Consider the following 18,101-nt stretch of genomic DNA (forward strand, 5'->3'; position numbering starts at 1 on the left):
TTTTTTAATCCCATTTATATCCCGCCCTTCTCTGAAGACTCAGGGCGGCTTACAATTTTAAAGCACAAATTAATGTGCTTAGCAATAGTTGTTTTAACCCCTAGGCCACAGGCTCTCTCTCTCTCTCGCTCTCTCTCTGTTAGCTGAGAAGCAAGGAAGATATGTGTTAAGGCTAGGCTGAAACAGGAAATAAGATTTGTCCCATATCTGGGACTAAGCAAGTGTATTCTGAATGCTTAACAAACATTTAACATATATCTTCCTTGCTTCTCAGCTAACATAGAGAGAGACAGAGCCTGTGGCCTAGGGGTTAAAACAACTGCTTAAGACGCAGTCGGCCCAGGTCCGAAGGGTATGGCTGACTGATGAGAACAAATAAGTTTGAAATGATCATATCGGTCTCCCTTTATTCTTTGTTAGCAAGCCAAAAAAAAAATTACACAAATATGAGCAGCCACTGCTGTGGCTACTGCCTGTAGATGGCCTTGGGCTAGGCTGAAACAGAAAATAAGATTTGTCCCATATCTGGGACTAAGCAAGTGTATTCTGAATGCTTAACAAACATTTAAAACACACACACACATACACACACACACACACACACACACAATCAATTGTATTTGGTTGATCAATAATCCAACAACAGGAACCAGCAAGGATCCCAGTAGGTACATTCTCTGATCTGAGCAATAACTAGATCTCTGTGCTCCTATTTTATGTATCTCGCTATGCCCGCCAAAGCATCTTAAACAAACCACAACTAGTATCCCAATAAGAGAAAACAGGAGCCATCTACAACATAGACTTAAGAACTGTAACAGCCATTATGTAGGACAAAGAGGCAGAAGACTAATAGAATGCATCTATGAATACCAATTAACAAAAGGAATATGAAAATTCCTTACTCTCACAACTGATGGACATTTAACCATCATTTCAGCTGGGAAACTGAGCATCTTAGACCAAGCAAAATCCTCAAATGCTAGGCATTCTCATAAATCAGCCAACAATAGACAGATAAATCATATTTACACATCATTAAAAGCAGGCAATAAAAAAAACTAAAAAAAAGACCCAAACATATTTCCAGTAATCAACAACTAGATAAGCAGGGATAAAAACCAGACAAACAGGCAGAAAACAACAATCAATGAACTACCAAGGAGAAAAACCGCACCATCAAAACCAGGAGGATAAGCTACTGTATATAACCAGATAGCAAACCCCTCACTTGCTTACAGTGATGCTACCTAGTTGGGTAAGGAAATGTTCGGAAGCAAACAACCTAGCTCAAAGAGACCAAGGACTCCACAGTTCAACATTACATATATTCTCTTCTATTAGAGGAGATACTTTTACAGAAGAGAAACATTATTGCATGGGTTCTTAATCTCTAATCTCATTAGAAATACTATGGTGCAGTTTACCAGAGAGATGGAAGACTTGCATGCGAAAGAGGGCCTGCCCTTTCCCCAATCTCCTTGACACGACTAACATGTAAACATTCTTGTTTGAAATAATGGAGGCAGGCAGTAGTGTAGAAAATTCAGACAAGTGATTTACCTCAAGATATCACTGGTTTCTGCATGCATGCAATCACATTAAACTATTATGTGCTAGGTTTGGATCTGGATTAATATGATAGATGAAACCAGCCATTGTTATTTGACAACTTTGGTTGATGAGTTAGCACTTGAAATAAACCCATTGTGGTTTACTAAGGACTAAAACAAATAAAACATGTTTAATGTAGTATGTGAACACAGCCAATGACCTGTACTCATATTATGGTTTCTCTGCTGGTTCACAAAGTGACCTTTTCTTAATAGAAAGATATTACCCACCCACCCCGTTCCACCTCATGCTTAGATTCAAACTAAATTGGCATTTAGAACATGATTTTTCAAACATTGCTAGTGAAATTTAAAACACTTTTTTTCAATCCAGTGGGGGAACTCTTAAATACCTACTCCTTGATGGTATATTCTTACATCTGAATTTGAATGGGTTTATTTCCTTCCTGGGCATACTTTAGGATGCTCAATATGCATCATGCTGACAGAAAGAGTTCTGATTAAAAAGATTCATTCATTTATCTGGTTCATTTTTCTCGAGTCTAGCTCCTTTATGGCATAAAACTCCCCAAGAGCTTTTCATTTACTTTACTCAACAAGGAGGATGAATTATCATAATGAGGTGTCTCCTGTGTTTTTGCAATTGTCCAAGAAACTGTGCCAATTACATTTTTCTCTTTATAATGCATTCTCTATTGGCAACTTGGTGGTGATGGAGAGGGAAACTGAACGATTGCAATAGAAATCCAAGGAAAGGAAAATATTTCCAGTGGGAACTGCAAATGTAAGAAGGAAGTGTTAATGAAATGGAAATTCACTTATTTTTTATAAGTGACTATCAAGATACTTTTCCTTCCTTCAAGGATGAAGATATTCATTCTGCCATTTTAATGATATCAGTGCTGTCTCATTAAAATATACATGACCTAGATTTTTCTTAAAGGCAATGTATACATTCCACCAATTAGCAGACAGAAATTCGAAAGTATATGTTATGCTGGTTACCTATAAAGTTTCTCCCAGTCAAATTCATTGAAATGAAAGGCTATGACTCGACTTAATGAAAAATGTGTCTTGCTCCCAGAAAGTGAAAAGCAGTAGCTAATTTACACTAAATGAAACTGGAATTAAATTGAAATTTAATCCAGGAAAGTCCAAAATGTTGCTGTAACAGGGATGCATTTCATTCTAAATAAATAGTCTTCCCCTTAACAATATCAGGTTTTCAGTATACCACCCAACTTTCTTGAGCATTCCAAAAAACAACTTGTAATCAAGACTGATGCTGCTTAGCTAAGCAATGACAACTTTAAAAAAAATTCAGACCAACCATAAATTAAAACTGGAATGAGCCCCTCCATGACAATTATTAAATAGTGAACAAACCAGAGACATTTTTACCATTCCACTGAACAGCAAACACTCTTTTCAGAAGTTCCATAATTGGGGCACAGAAGCCTCATGTTTTCATTAAACTATCGCTTTTTAGTGATGTGGGATAAAGGAGAATCTGATATGAACAACACCAATTATAAGCAAGTTCACATAGTTCTTCAGATAGTACCCAATGAAAGTACTACAAAAAGTAAATACTGCCTCGAATTTAGTTTGTCACTAAATCACATAATCAAGTAGCCCAAAAGAGAAAAAGACTGTAGCACAGGGGTGTCAAATTGCCGGCCTGCGGGCCGGACACCTCACACAGAAGCCATGCCCACCCCATTGCTGGCAATGGCAAAACAGTCCCGATATGTTGCGCGACATCACACGACGACGCGTGTTTGACATGTCTGCTCTAGCACCGTTCAGCCAGTAATCAGCACTCAGATCAGCATAGATTAGCTCCAACTTCAGACCAACAATCAAATAAACAATACCCCAATCAAGAAACTGCCACAGAGCCATTAGTAAACAGCCCAACCAAAGAATCCCTAAGACCATCCCCCACCCACACAGACAGGCAAGACACCAGAATATAAACAAGCAACACTCCTTACTAGCACTGACAATGTTATCTAGTTAGGGTAATGAAACATCTGAAAGAAAACAAGCAAGCTCAGAGAGCGCCAAAAACCCTTCAAGTTAATAATTGCATAATATGAATATGTAAGTATGGTATAAGTCAGTTTTCATTTGGTTCTTAAATATGGATGCTTTTATCAGTTTTTTTCTCTTATTCTGACTTCTTTTCTTTTTCTGCCATATATAAGAAAACTAAAAAAACATGGAGTCTCACTAGGAGAATTTCAGAAATTGTAATTCCAGGAAAATACCAAGTTGAAGACAGATGGAAGCAGATGGACAAATGCCTTGGAAAGTTGCAGTAATGTAGCAGCTCCTCTCCTGATCCATCCTATCAATTCTGTGAGGTCATGAAGCCCATTTTCTAACTTTTGAGGAAAAGACTGTGATTCAGGATAATCTCCCTCAGTGACAAAGAAGTTTAGGCAGGTGGCAGCACAGCCTTCTGTTTAAGCTGCCTGGCTTCTTTAATGCCTTCTTAGAAGCCTATAGGGCTGGTTCACAGATGCCTTCCTGAAAATTCATCATCCTGTCTGCACAGTGTTTTGTTATCACACCAAGAACAGTAAATCTTGCCTTCCCTCAATACAACACCCTTCTTTATTTAATGTAATTAATAGCAAGCCCTTGCAAAAGCACCCTTTTCGGGGCTGAGAGAGTGGAAGAATAACTGTTTATCGGAAATGCAGAAGTGAGAAACAAATGCAAGATAGGTTTTGCTGGAAGTAATTTTGCTCCTGTCAACTTCCATTTTGATGCTGCATGTCCCAGCTGGGTCCTGCTGCAACCTGCTGAAAAGGTTATAAATTCACTTGGGAAGGAAAGCACTTGTTACTCATAATAACAAATAAATATAAAAAAATGAAACATTGAAAATGACTAATACCATTTCTCTTTCTGTACTGAAAGGCTAAACATATGCCGAACTGGAAAACCTTAATGCATACTCATGGATTGAAAGCCAGTCTTCTTTCCAACCCTAGAAGATTTTTTGAAAATAGCAAATAAATATACATATGATAAAATAAATGAATTCCTAACAAGATGCAGTATCAGATGGATCACTGCTAAATGACCAGCTATTTTGATACTGTTCACAACAAAACTGTATTCCTACTATTGCTTCATAGGATTTGTGTAGGCTGTTTAATAGTATTGGATTTACTGTTTTATTTCACTTCACAGAGGTCACCTGGCAATTTCCTAAGCAGAAGAACAGAAAAACAGAAATAATATATTATACTAAACCATGGTTTGTTGAATATCTGCATTCATACACTACACTAAACTATAAATAACAGTGTATAAACTACAGTGACTGGTTCTCACAACGGTGCTAATCTAAAACACCATTATTTCCTCACAATTTCAGAAAAAAATAGAAAAAAGTGATCAATACAGAGAGATATTTGTGCAACAGAGTGTTCAAAAGTCAAATCCATTGGCACTAATATCCAGGAGTAATAATGAACTGACTTGGCTGTATTTTTCATGAATAAATAAATAAACTTAATTTTTCTTTCTAGTTTAGAGATGGCTGTCTAAAGTCAGTCCACAAAAATAGCTTCTTCCAAGCCTCTCTTTCTCTCCCTCTCTCATCATCGTCATTTATCTCATGTAACCATACAGCTGGGGTTTGCATCACCTATAAGGCTAAAATGAAATCAGCTTTGTGGTTTTAGTGGGTTATGTGAACCCACTGTACACGTAGTAGATGAGTCTCTACAGTATTGATCTGGCTCAGATCTGTATGATATCTGGAATTGTAGCCTTTACATTATGATTTAATATTGGCAGCATTCAAAATAGGAGATATATAAAATGAAATGAAGTTCTGGGGTTGCAGAATGAAATATTGATCAATATAAGACAAATATTGTTAAAAAGTAGAATAAAAAGTATCCTAACAGATCATGGCTATTTCTCTGTAATTTTCTGAAAAGGCTAAACAATCATTTCTTAAGTATGGAGAAAATATAGAATGGTTGGGTTCTGCAAAACAACAGGCAGTAAAGCACTATGTGAAAATAGTTAAACTTTGTCCCAGCTTAACTGTAACAAAATAGTCCCATACCATTAAATTATGGTTGCCTGAAAGTGTTTTGTCCTTGTACACTGATAAATCTTTTATTAAGATTTCTGGTTTGTGCTTCCTCCTCTGGAAACAAATCAAAGGATTCACAAGAAACCCAGCTGTATAAGAACTCAAATCTACACATTCTTACCCAACTTTAATACAATTCTGTTCAAGGAAATTCAGCAATACTTTTTTAGAATGACAGGCTTAAGTGCTCTGTGTCACTGTTCTTTAGTCTTTATATTCAAGTTTTTGACTATAATCCCTTGATGACTTTATATTGACTGAACTTGTTACTACTATGTTTTTATCTTCCTTGTGCTTGTCCTATTAAAGTTGGAAAATAAACTACGTACATCTCTTTTGCTTCTACATGTGAGAATTCCTGTGATTAATTCATTAAAAATGCTACAATTTCACTATTTTTTTAGGTTTTGGAAGCTATCCAAAATACCTAGAGAAATCAAGTAAGTCAAAGGGCATTTAAGGATTTTGACTTTTGTTGTTTTACTAATCTTGTTTCCCCCCCCCCCTCTCTCTCTCTAAAAAAACCAAAAACATGCTACTTTGTATGCATTCATTTGAAACTGGAGACTGGTTTTGTAAAGCAGAAATTGGCCTTGAGTAAATGTACCACCTGCTCAAAGAGAAATAGGAAACTGACTGTCACCTCTGTGCCCTCGTGTTGCTTTCAGTCTGCAGGTTGTCAGAGCAAGATTTAAATACTGTTGTCGTGAACAGTCACAGCCCACTCTGGGATGTTAGTGGCTAGATTTTGCACATAGTTCTGAAAATGATGGATGATCTTTCCAGAGAAGGTGGACTTCAGGTGGAGGTCCTGTCGTTGACATCTTGACAGGTTTGCAGAGTGTCAGTCCTGCAATATAATTATCTGTCTTTTTGGGGGAGAAAGCAGCATAAGACTTAAATAGTCAAGAAGCATATGAAGTATTGAAGTTGAGCAGCAAATACAAAATAGAAAAAAGAGTGCAATCTCTTAGCAGCTTGCTAAGACAGCTGAAGATTAGTTTGACCTTGAAATGTGGGACAAAGGATGAAAAAGACAGCTTGGAAATAAGGAGAACATTATTATTCTATCTAAACCCCAACTTCCCCCCCCCCCAGTATTTCCCCAAATGATATCCAGAAAGAAAGGGAGCAGAGATGGGTTGCAAGGAGAAATAACTGATGAGTTAGTTCTAATTAGGCCAGATGCGTCAGGCACAATAATTAATCTTATACAGGCAGCAGAACATTTTCAGGGAGATCATCGATTATTTCAAATATCACCCTTAACACTGCATGGTTTTCAGGAAAAAGGAGGAATGGCTAACTATTAATAATACATAATCAGGAAAGGGCTCATTTGAAAAAGGAACTATTAACTTCTCTCTGAAAAGCCTTGGATGCGATCTCTGGAGAGAAACCTCCAAAAGTTGCTGTGGAATTGCAGCTTTTTATGTGATTGAAGAACAAAATTATCCATACATACCTAGCAAATAATTAAATCAAAATTTGTTCTTGCTTCCCCTATACTAAAGTGGCCCTTGAAACACCACTCCAAAGTTAAGTGTGGCCCACCCCCATTCATCTTTGCCCCATGCTGTTTGGATACATAGAAGAAGGTACTCAGAAGTGTGAGTTTTAATTATCCAACTATATCCAGACAGTACAGTAGAAATACTGGAGGATGGGGAATACATGACATTTTTTTTTGCTTCTTCCACTTCCTGCTTTTTTCTCTGTTTCTTATTCTGATAGATTTCTGCAGAACTTCAAACCTTGCCTACTCACAGTAGCATTTGGTTGGTCTAATAAAAATATTCTCCAACTGCATGTTTTGTAATTTTTCCTCTTACTGATCAGTGCGTCTGTCTTTATTTCTAGAAGAAAAAGAAATTATTTTCTTTGTGTTTTATATGTTTCTTTGAAGATTGTCACAAACTATTATGTAAATAGTTTGATAAAACAAGTATGATAGGCATAGAATTTAATTTTAGACTTTGCTGGTGTTTCTTCTCCTTCCATGATCCCTTTTGCCCTTGCCAGCCTAGAATATGTCCGGAGAGAAGTAGGCAGTGCTTAACTCAGGGCATTCTCTAAGTCTTTATTCAGGGTGAAAGAATGGAAGAGGCAGAAACATTAAAGGAATTGGTGTTTCTTGACTCAGTGAGACATACTTCCAGATAAGGAAACAATTGTACCAAATTAGAAAACAAAATTCAGAAAGGCACACTTTTTAAAGGTTCTCATTCATCATCTGGCTATGATGTCTATGGAGATTCTCAATCATCCAGGTCATAGTTGTCCCAAAGGTGTTTTTTTCAAAAGGCAACTGGACTTTGGCAACACCTTTGAAAAAGCACCGTTGGGACATCTGGATATGATAAAAAGTACATGTGATTGGAGATTACAGTTCTAAATAAGCCTTTCTTTCTTGTAGATGCCTTCACATATCTTATGGGGATGGGAAAGAATGATGATTGACTTCGCTTTTCCATAAATCTTGTTTGGGTTCACAGTGATTAGGGTGTATCTGATTTCAGAAGTGGTTTACTGAACCTTAGGAAAAGGAGCAGAGCAGAGAGCTGATATGCTTATTGTCTAAGGAACAAAATGATCTGAAACATGATTTATCAGTATTGTTGGACTCCTGCAGTGTGCAGCCAGTCATAGCTCGCTGACACAGTGGAAAAAGGTTTAAAATTATTTAGTGAAAGACTTCATCAATTGAGCTTCAAACCAATCGTACTTACATAATTTGAGAACAAGCATCATTTGCAAACAAGATTTGACTTATTATTGTAGGAGTTGACGCCTGCACTTTATTTAGTCCTGATTCATACACCTCTGCTGATGTAGTAAGTGTTGGGGGAGGATTTATGTTTCAAAAATAGTTTCTTTTATTGCTCTGACTCTTTTTCCTGCTACTAAATGCTTCTAAGCCGCCCACTGTTACTTATTCTTAAAATGTGCATAGGAAGTTAAATTAAGAAGATTATGCTGAAAAAAAACCTAATATGGAATTCTGTAGACGTGTTGACTTCAGAGGCAAGGTTAGACTTTAGAAGGGGGAAATTTATTTTTAATTTATGGATTTTAAAATAAATAAGAATGTCATGATCTTTTCTGTATCTCATTTTGAAGCATGGAACATTACTTATAAAGATAAACACTTATGCAGGAGACATGAGCCTCTATATTATTCAAGTTCACCCATACATCTGCATTCCTTTATTGCACATTGAGATGTTGTGATAATATAAAACACAGCTGGAGTTTCCATATCAAATTGCATCACCTCAACAAAATGATTTTTTTTGAACCAGTTCACATGTTTAATTATTGATTTATGAATACTGCCATATTTCACAGAGATTCCAAGCACATTCTAGTAAACAAAAAACAATAAAACTTCAATGATAATCAATTAAAGTGAATCAAATAAATGTAAATTAGGTTTTAAAATCCAATAAAAATAATATTGGAAAATAATTAAAATTTATAAGATCAAGAGAGAGCTGTCAGTCATCTGATTAACCAGCAATGTTCCTTGAGTGAGCTTTGTCTTTTAACAATTTGTATAAAGCAATCACTGAAGGATCACGTCTAATTTCTAGAGGAAGAAAATGCCACAGCACTGAGTCCATAACAAAAAACATTGTCACCTGATTAAACTCAGTTTCTTACTCCCTAAATGGGAGCATATTGGATAGAATGGTGAATGAGTTCTATAGGATCATGTGGCCAAACCATGTAGAAACATATCAGTTAAAACCAGTAAACACAAACACTGATTTTATTTTTAGCTTGCGGCTTTGGCACCTAGCAGTTTGAAAGCATGCATGTATAAGTAGATTAATAGGTAGCACTTTGATGGGAAAGTAACAGTGTTTCATGTGTCTTTGGGCTCTATAGCCATTCTGGCCACAGAACCATGGAAAATGTCTTCAGACAACACTGGCTCCCTTGGCCAAGAAATGGAGATGGGCACTGCCCCTAGAGTCGGACATGACTGGACAGGAAAACCTTTGCCTTTACTGCTTTGGCAGAGTAACTTGCTTAAGTTAGGTGGCAGAACAGTCCAATCAATCAATCAATCAATCAAAAAAATAAATAAAAGCTACTGAGCAGCGTGAAGATCTTTTTACCTAATTTAGTCACCTTAAGACAACTTGTGAGATACTATGATTTTAATAGTTCTCTTAAAGGACCTGAAATTTGGGTAAAAACTATGCCAGCACATCTAGAGAATATGTCAGCCTTACAAGGCAGACCAGACCAAGAAGCAGATTAAAGAATATCAAAAAGAATTCTATATGTGTTAATTTGATTATAGAAAGGTCTTTGATTTTTCTCAGTCATGTCAAACTGTAGAATGTCCTTAAGAAAATGGGACTTCTAGAATATCTCATTGTCATTGTGTGAAATCTATACACAGGTTAGGAAATTACAATATGGACAGAACATGGTGAAATAAATTGTCTTCGGGTTAGCAAAAAAATATGAAAAGCCTATATTCTCCCTTAATTTATTCAACCTATATGCAGAATATATATTAAGTGCAGCTGGATTGGAAGTGGATCAGTTTTTAAGCTCAGTTTAAAATTGGATATACTTGTGCTATGCTCATGACACTGCTCAAAATAGATGAAATTACAAATACACTGGAATATCTAGTAATGAAAGTGAAGGAGTCCCAGGAAAAAAATGGGACTAAAATTAAATATTAATAAATAAAACTAAACTAATGACAACAGGTACAGCAACGAGCCTTATAACTGAAAATTATGACACTAAAGTGGCAGTTTCTGCCTTTTAGAATTGACAATCAACAGTAAAGAAATGAGAAGTCCACAAACACGGCACTGACTAGTGCTTGGTATAATAGTAAGGGAGATTTTAAAAAGATATTCAGATGCCATGAATGTGTCTACATTCACAAAGAACTGAACTGTTATACAAGTAATGTTTTGTGACCTGTGACACTCTATGGAAATGAAATTTGAACTTTGAAGAAGCAGGACAGAAGCAACATTAACACTTTTAAACGTTGTTGTAAAGGACTCCTGAGAACAGAAAGTTTAGCCAAGAAATCAAGTAGATGGATCATAGAACAAATCAGTTGCGGAGTTCTTCTTGAGGCAGAAGTGATTTGGCATCATATTTTGAACATATAATATGAAGATGTAACTCCCTGGAGAATTCTATAATGCTGGCAAAAATGAAAGGAAAAACAAGAAGAGGATGACCAGCCACAAAGTGAATGAACTTGATTATAGCAGCGATGTGCGCAGCTTGAAGAGATCTGAAAAACCAGTTTGGGGATAGAGCATTCTGAAGAAGGTCTAGCTATGCGGTTGCTAAGAATTGACAGTGACTTCATGGCATATACTCAAATTTGGACCATTTTAAATGGGACTTCAAAGATTTGTAAGCATACAAAGGGAACGGCTTGCTTCACAGATGTGGGTCTTTTCCCACTAATTACAATTATTGAAAAATGGAGGTGGGGAGAAGGAGGGGTCTATCTCATCCTGTGATGTCACCTATAGCTGTCCACATGCTCAGGGAACAAATTGCAGCCCTGACCTAAGAAAATTCCCATGAATAATTTTCTAAGGAAGGAGGATATGTGTGAAATGGGGAAAATGCTTGGTTTTATATCCCAGATCACTGAAGTTTTTTGACAGTTCCCAGCATGGCACATCCCATCAGTTATTGCAGTCTTTCTAGTTCCTTTCCACCATCTCCTCTGTCACAACTGCTAGTGTCCTGGCAAACACAGTTTCTACCTGGAATAAAATAATTCATTTTATTCTGTGCATGGAACAAAGCAGCCATGTTTCTATTCCATGCATTGACCCAAACAGCACAAAAAGATTATTTTGATTCAGGAATGAGCTACCCATAACCAGCGGGTCCATCCTTGCATAGTTCCTGCCTGAAATGTCTGCTCCTATTTTTCAGCATTGGAGTGTGGTGTTCAGCAATATTACTGATACTCTCTTTTTCATAACTGTCTAAGGAAGCATTTGATTCCTTTGAATGTTGTTTAAGATTGATAATGAACTGGATGGGAGATAAGAAGCTGAACTGAAATTAGTAAATGATAGAAGTGATGTTGACAAATAGAAAACCGTACCTGGTCATTGAGGTTCAGCCTGATTTGGACGGAACTGTAGTTCCCCTGAGAGAGCAGGTCTGCTGCCTAAGAGTGTTTCTAGATAGTCACTTGACACCGGGCTCATAGGTGGCATTTGTGATGTGGAGGGATTTCTCAATTAAGAAAAATGTGTGAGCCAAAAGCTTCCTGAACTGGTCAGAATATGCTGGAAGATGTCTTGGACATACATCTCATCTTGACTACTTCCTATACTTAACATCCTTAAAAGGGTTCAGAAGTTGCAAGGCTACAATGCAGTAATAAATCACATGATACCTATATTCAAAGATCAGTAGCTATCCAGCCATTAGGATCTGCAGGAGAGGTTCTTCTGAAGAAGTTTCCACTATCAGAGGCCCTTCTACCTAGCATAAGGAAATGCACTCTGCACCATTCACATGCTGCTTCATTCATTTCCTAGGAATTATATTTGGTGCTTCCTTGGCAATTAAATGAACTATAAAAATGCATCAGTTGTACCAGTATTTGAATTGTTACTTAATTTCAGTATTAAGTGTTCAGTTTGAGGGGTTCATTAATATTGTCCTGTGATTTTCCAAAGACCAATTTTAAATCTCATAATATGTTTGGCAAGTTGGTAGGTACTTCTCTACATTTAGTTAGGGCAAAGGGAGGCAACATTTTTATGGCCAAAGTTTATGTATAAAGTTTTTGGAGGGCTAAGAACCACAATGAATAGGGTGATTTTGAAAGTGGACAGAAGGATGACATGCAGAAGGAGAGGCTTAACTTTTCTCTCTTTTTTTTCTGGATTTTTTTTTTAATGTTGGGATGGGGTGGTGATGGTTTGGTGTTTTTTTAAGCAACAATAAGCCCGTTTTGCCCTGGTGCATGACAACACCTAGTCGAGATGAGAGACCACCGGGAAATGTCAAGGCAATAGACTAGCCTGGGAAATTGAAAAACAATATATCCTAAAAAGACAGTGACAAAACATTTCCATATGGTTGCCAAGACAACTAGGAGTTGTGCTGGTCTCAAAGGAGATGTTTCCTTTTAAAAATTATGTTGGAGTTTACACGGCAGCTTTTTGTGTGGCTGGACAATAGGAAGCCATACCATGGATCAGTTAGAATAGTTATACTTAGAATTTGGTGCTGTTTTGGAGGGACTTCCATTGGCTGCAGAAAAAGATTACTATTCTGGGACCTCAAATTATTTATCCTTGGATTAGTTCTACTGTAAAAAGACAGCTACATCTTTTCTAGGGTTGCATAAAATGATCATTCAGGGAAATTGCTCTTAAAGTTGTTTCAGAGAAGCGAATTATGGAAAAGTTCTCTGGTATTCTTGCAGTTAGTTTCAAAATGGTTGGAGGAAAGTGGGTCTGAACTTCTTGTCTACCCCAGGGCAATCATCTTACTAACCATCTGCAGTGTCTCTGGTTCCCCACACTTCAATTAAATTAATTCAAATCAATGAAATCCCTAGGGAAGAAATTTTTGAGAGAAATGTTCCCAATAGGAAGTAGGAAGTTATAAACATTTCAGAGCAAAGAAAAGCAGTTACTATTGAAAACACCATCACCATCAACCACACCGTCTGCCACTATCAGCAGTAGAATAAACTGAAAACAACACCAAGATAAATTCTTGGCTTAAAACAAAAAAAAAAAAAAAATACCAGAAGCCTCTTTTGCAAAGGAAGAAATCTTTTGAGAAATCGCAAGGCAGATTTCAGCACAGTATTAATCTATTCAGCTTTGACAAAATAGGAGGTAGGGTGAGGTGGAAAAGGATTATAGGGACATTAATTCCACCACTTTAAAAATGTTTCTGCAAAGAACAGAGTCTCCTGCAAGAGAAAAAAAATATTGTTCCACCTACACGTCTTATATAAATAGCTTTCTTCCCAGCATACACATTCTGTTTTCCTTCCAGTGGCCATGTAAAGGACCATCTGTACAGATGGCAAGACGAAAAGTTTGATGTGAAAATCATTTTCCTACTCAGAACTGTTCAAAAGGTCCTTTATTGTATGACAGCATTTGTCAACTACATTGCGTTCCCACAGCCCTACCTTGACCTTCTTGATTACTTTAAATACAGCATACCAGGAGATTAGCATCACTACCTCAGCATTTTTCTGAGTATCATGCTCTTACTAGAGCATCATTTCTCTTCAGATCTCAGCAGTTCTTGGCATGTCAATCCCATCATTGGCAAATTATCTCCATTATTTAATATGTAATTAAACCTGATATCATGCATCAGTCTGAATTCTTTTCTTAGACACAAATCCACAACCCAAGCAGAAGCTGGTTTTGGCCTGTTGACAGTTTTAAAATAGCATCTCCATTTTTCATTGCTGTGGAAAAGGCACAGGAGATGTTGAATAGAGATAATGTTGGAAATCCAGAAATATTATTTGACTTACGCATTTAAAATGTTCTTAACCTTACTTTTCAACAACAAAAAAAGTACATGAAAAGATTTAGAAGTATCAGCTAGAAACAGTCCTCTCTGGAAGACATGACACACAAAGAAAAAGGATGTGAAGAGAGAAATAGAGAGAGAGAGTAAAAAGGAATCCATCAACTAGCTGCAATGAAAAGTTTGTGTAGACTAACAGAACAGAAAGCAATTCAGGGTGACAATGTAGGGAGAGCTAAAGTTGGCAGAAGTGATGAAATTTCACTCATTTTTGAAGTCTGATGCGACAACCAACAAAGGTAAATGCATCTGTCCACTTGTATACTTGAAATACGATACACTGAAAAATTGATTGGGTCCCCATAGCAAGGTATCTAAGGCTATGATATCAGGAATTGTTTCCTATCTCACCACAACACATGGCATTACATCCCCCTTTCTCCCCAAAACAATTTTGAAAAGTTGTTTGTAGCCTTGGAAGTAGCCTCAGGTTCCTATGACCCTTGTAATAAGCCTAACCAATGTTGTAATCTCACAGAACACAGAAAGTCCAAATTGTATTCTTTCTTTCTTTTTTTTCAGAGCACAAAGTCCCAATGTACATCTCAGTTAGATGTCCAAGTTTTATTATTTTCTGTACCAGTTTAACTTGGAAGCTGTTTTAAAAAGTAATCAAGCAGAACCTTGTTTTTTTCTTCCTTATTGATTCATTTTAAAAAAAAATTCATACTAGCAGTTTCAGTGCTAACATTTCTTTATTAGATTGTTGGCTCTTCTCATTGAAAGCTAAAGATTGTGCTTCGGTAGGTTGAAGATTTTTTGATTTTAGAATATTTTCAGAAGTTAAAATTTTGCAATCACTTATAGGCATCATTTAATACAGTGTAAGTTGCTCTTGGTAACTATATGTAGATACACTGTCATGTCCTATGACATGTTGCTCAGTTAGTGGCTGGTTTGCTTAGTTTCTTTTTGTGTTCTGTGAAGGAATTTATATTGTACATATCTTGTCTTTTCTCTGAAGTGACTGGCTCTGTGTCACTCAGTGACATCTGTGATTGAGTAAAGACTTTTTTTCCCTTCTGTTCAATCATATCCAATTCTTGGAGACTGCTTGGACAAATCTCTGCAGTTTTCTTGGCAAGGTTTTTCAGAGGTAGTTTTCCATTGCCTCTTTCCTAGGGCTGAGAGAAAGTGATGAGGACAATGTTGCCCAGCTGGTTTGCCGCCTAAGGCCAAACTAAAACTCACACCCTTCCAGTTTCTAGCCTGATGCCTTAACCCCTACACCAAACCAGTCTCTTGAGTTAGGACTCAGGGTTGTTATATTTTGATTGCAAAAATATAGGTGACCATAATAATATGTAATAATAAACCTTTATTGTCAAAGTATGGGACGCGGTGGCTCAGTGGGTTAGGACGCTGAGCTTGTCGATCAGAAGGTCGGCAGTTTGGCGGGTCGAATCCCGAGTGCCGCGTAGCAGAGTGAGCGCCTGCTACTCGTCCCAGCTTCTGCCAACCTAGCAGTTCGAAAGCATGTAAAAATGCAAGTAGAAAAATAGGGACCACTCCGGTGGGAAGGTAACAGCGTTCCATGCGCCTTTGGCGTCCAGTCATGCCGGCCACATGACCACGGAGACGTCCTTGACAAGCGCTGGCTCTTCGGCTTTGAAACGGAGATGAGCACCGGCCCCTAGAGTTGGAAACGACTAGCACGCATGTGCGGGGGAACCTTTACCTTTACCTTTACCTTATTGTCAAAGTACAACATGTGTACATTGAGATTAGCTGAGCCTAATAATTATCTAATAATTATCTAATAATTATCCAGATTGTGGCAATTCAGATATGAATATGTGGTTTTTTACATTTTTAAAAAATGTTATTTTGGTATACAGAAACGAAGGAAACAAGAAAGAAGAAAAATAAGCAGCAGTATAAAAAAGAAAAAAATATTCATTTTTTAAAAAATCAGTTTTAAAGAAACCATTACATTTTGCTTACAGTTAATAATAATGACAGATCTTTCCATTAAGGGGATAAAAAGGCAGCCATAAGCACAGAATAAATACATGTCCAACACTGTATATTCGGGAAACATTTTTTTTCTATTGTAAAAGAGTAATTTTCTTTGTTAGGACCTCTGCTTTGCAAATCCATTGTTCTTCATATGTAGATAAATACCAACATTTCAGCATATAACAGAATCACAGCCACATCTTTATATTCTATTATTCACCCCAAAATTAAAATTAACACACTTATGGATAAGAATGCCAAGTAGAATAATAGTGGGCAAACCCTTAGCTTATGCATAACAGTCTCCTCCAGATATGGCAGACCTATTTGAACCTGAGACATGCCAGTCAAAACCTACACTTGAATTACTGCACAAACTGGCTCTGACTCTAGTCTTAACTCCTTTGTATTATACCTTACAGAATTAAGGATTTGCGATTAATATGCAAATATCATAGCAGATGATATGCCTCAGATGACCCTGTCACAAAAATTGCTCCCAGGACATGGTAGCTGCATCTTTAAGCTGGCAAACAAAACAATTTGATGTAAATGCTTCCATCTCCCACACACTGAGAAGGCTATCTGGGTGGGGATAGAGCTGGCTGCATCAACTGGCCTTCAGTTTTGACAACCATGCAAATAGGAAATGAAATGGTAGAAATGACTCACCTAAAAGCATCTTGCTAACAGCTTTAAGAACGATAATTTTCAGGTTTTTAAATAGTATTATAAGTTTTCCATTACCAAACTCTTAGAGGCACCTACAGAGTGCATCTGTGGGTTTGGCTGGGGAAATAAGTGACAGGATTGAAGCAGAAAAGGATGAAGGATATTCCTTGGCTTCATTTGTGACAGATGAAGTACTAGGAAAAGAAACCACTTTGATACGTCTTCCACACTTTCTTTTCTGTGAAAGGAAATCAGGTGTTTCCAACTTCAGTTTACAACACAGAGCTTGACCAGAGCTTGCAATGGACAAGACTGAAAAATAAGCTACAGGAATGCTGGCCTTGTGCAGTGAAGATGATGTGCTGACATTATTCCTGGGTTGCTCTTGTTAAGGAATTTGTTGTGCAGAGGTCTCCTTCTGCTACCAAAGAGTTGCACAGACAAGAAAGGGTACTGAGAGCAGCAAGAGTCACACAAGAGTACACTGAGTTGTAAAAGCAAAAAGTAGTTTACTTTTGAGGTGGTGTAAGAACAAAAATGTACAGTCAAAAATAAACAGTCCAAGTAGCAATCCAAACTACAAAGTCTTCTTACCGGTCCAGAGGTCAATACACAGTTCAGGTTTACAACAGTAGTAAACCAACAGCAGAGCAAAAACAGTAATAGTAGAGAGCAGTGAATTCAAAGAGAGAGAGAAGTTACGTTACTAGCTCCCTCTTATGGCCATGAGAACACTTACACACCCATTGGCCAATTAACAACTTAAAGACATAGCATTATGGTTAATATATTTTCAACCCAACATTGTAGGCTAACACCATATGCCTTACTGTACAAATGCTGCAGATAAATTTTTTAAAAAGCTTCTTGATACCAAGACAGACACAAAGTGCCCCAGTATTTTGGGAAGGGGTTTTGTAGTTCTACCTGAAATCTACTTTTCTACTTCTGAGTAACAGTTTTCCCTAAGAAATGATGAGGGTTCTCACAGGGGGAAAAAATCTCTCTGTGGATAATAAAGTTAATAAAAAGAAGAGCTTTATTTTCTTCCTAATAATGCTTATTTTAAATCAACTGGATTTTCCCATTGCCTCGTTGTTTTTTTTCCAGGAGGAAGCATTGAATATTTAAGGTCCTGTTTTACAGAGCCTTATAAATTGGGAGATAATGTAAAATCT

Source organism: Vipera berus, assembly GCF_964194415.1.
Source record: "Vipera berus genome assembly, chromosome: 3".
Lineage (NCBI taxonomy): Eukaryota > Metazoa > Chordata > Lepidosauria > Squamata > Viperidae > Vipera > Vipera berus.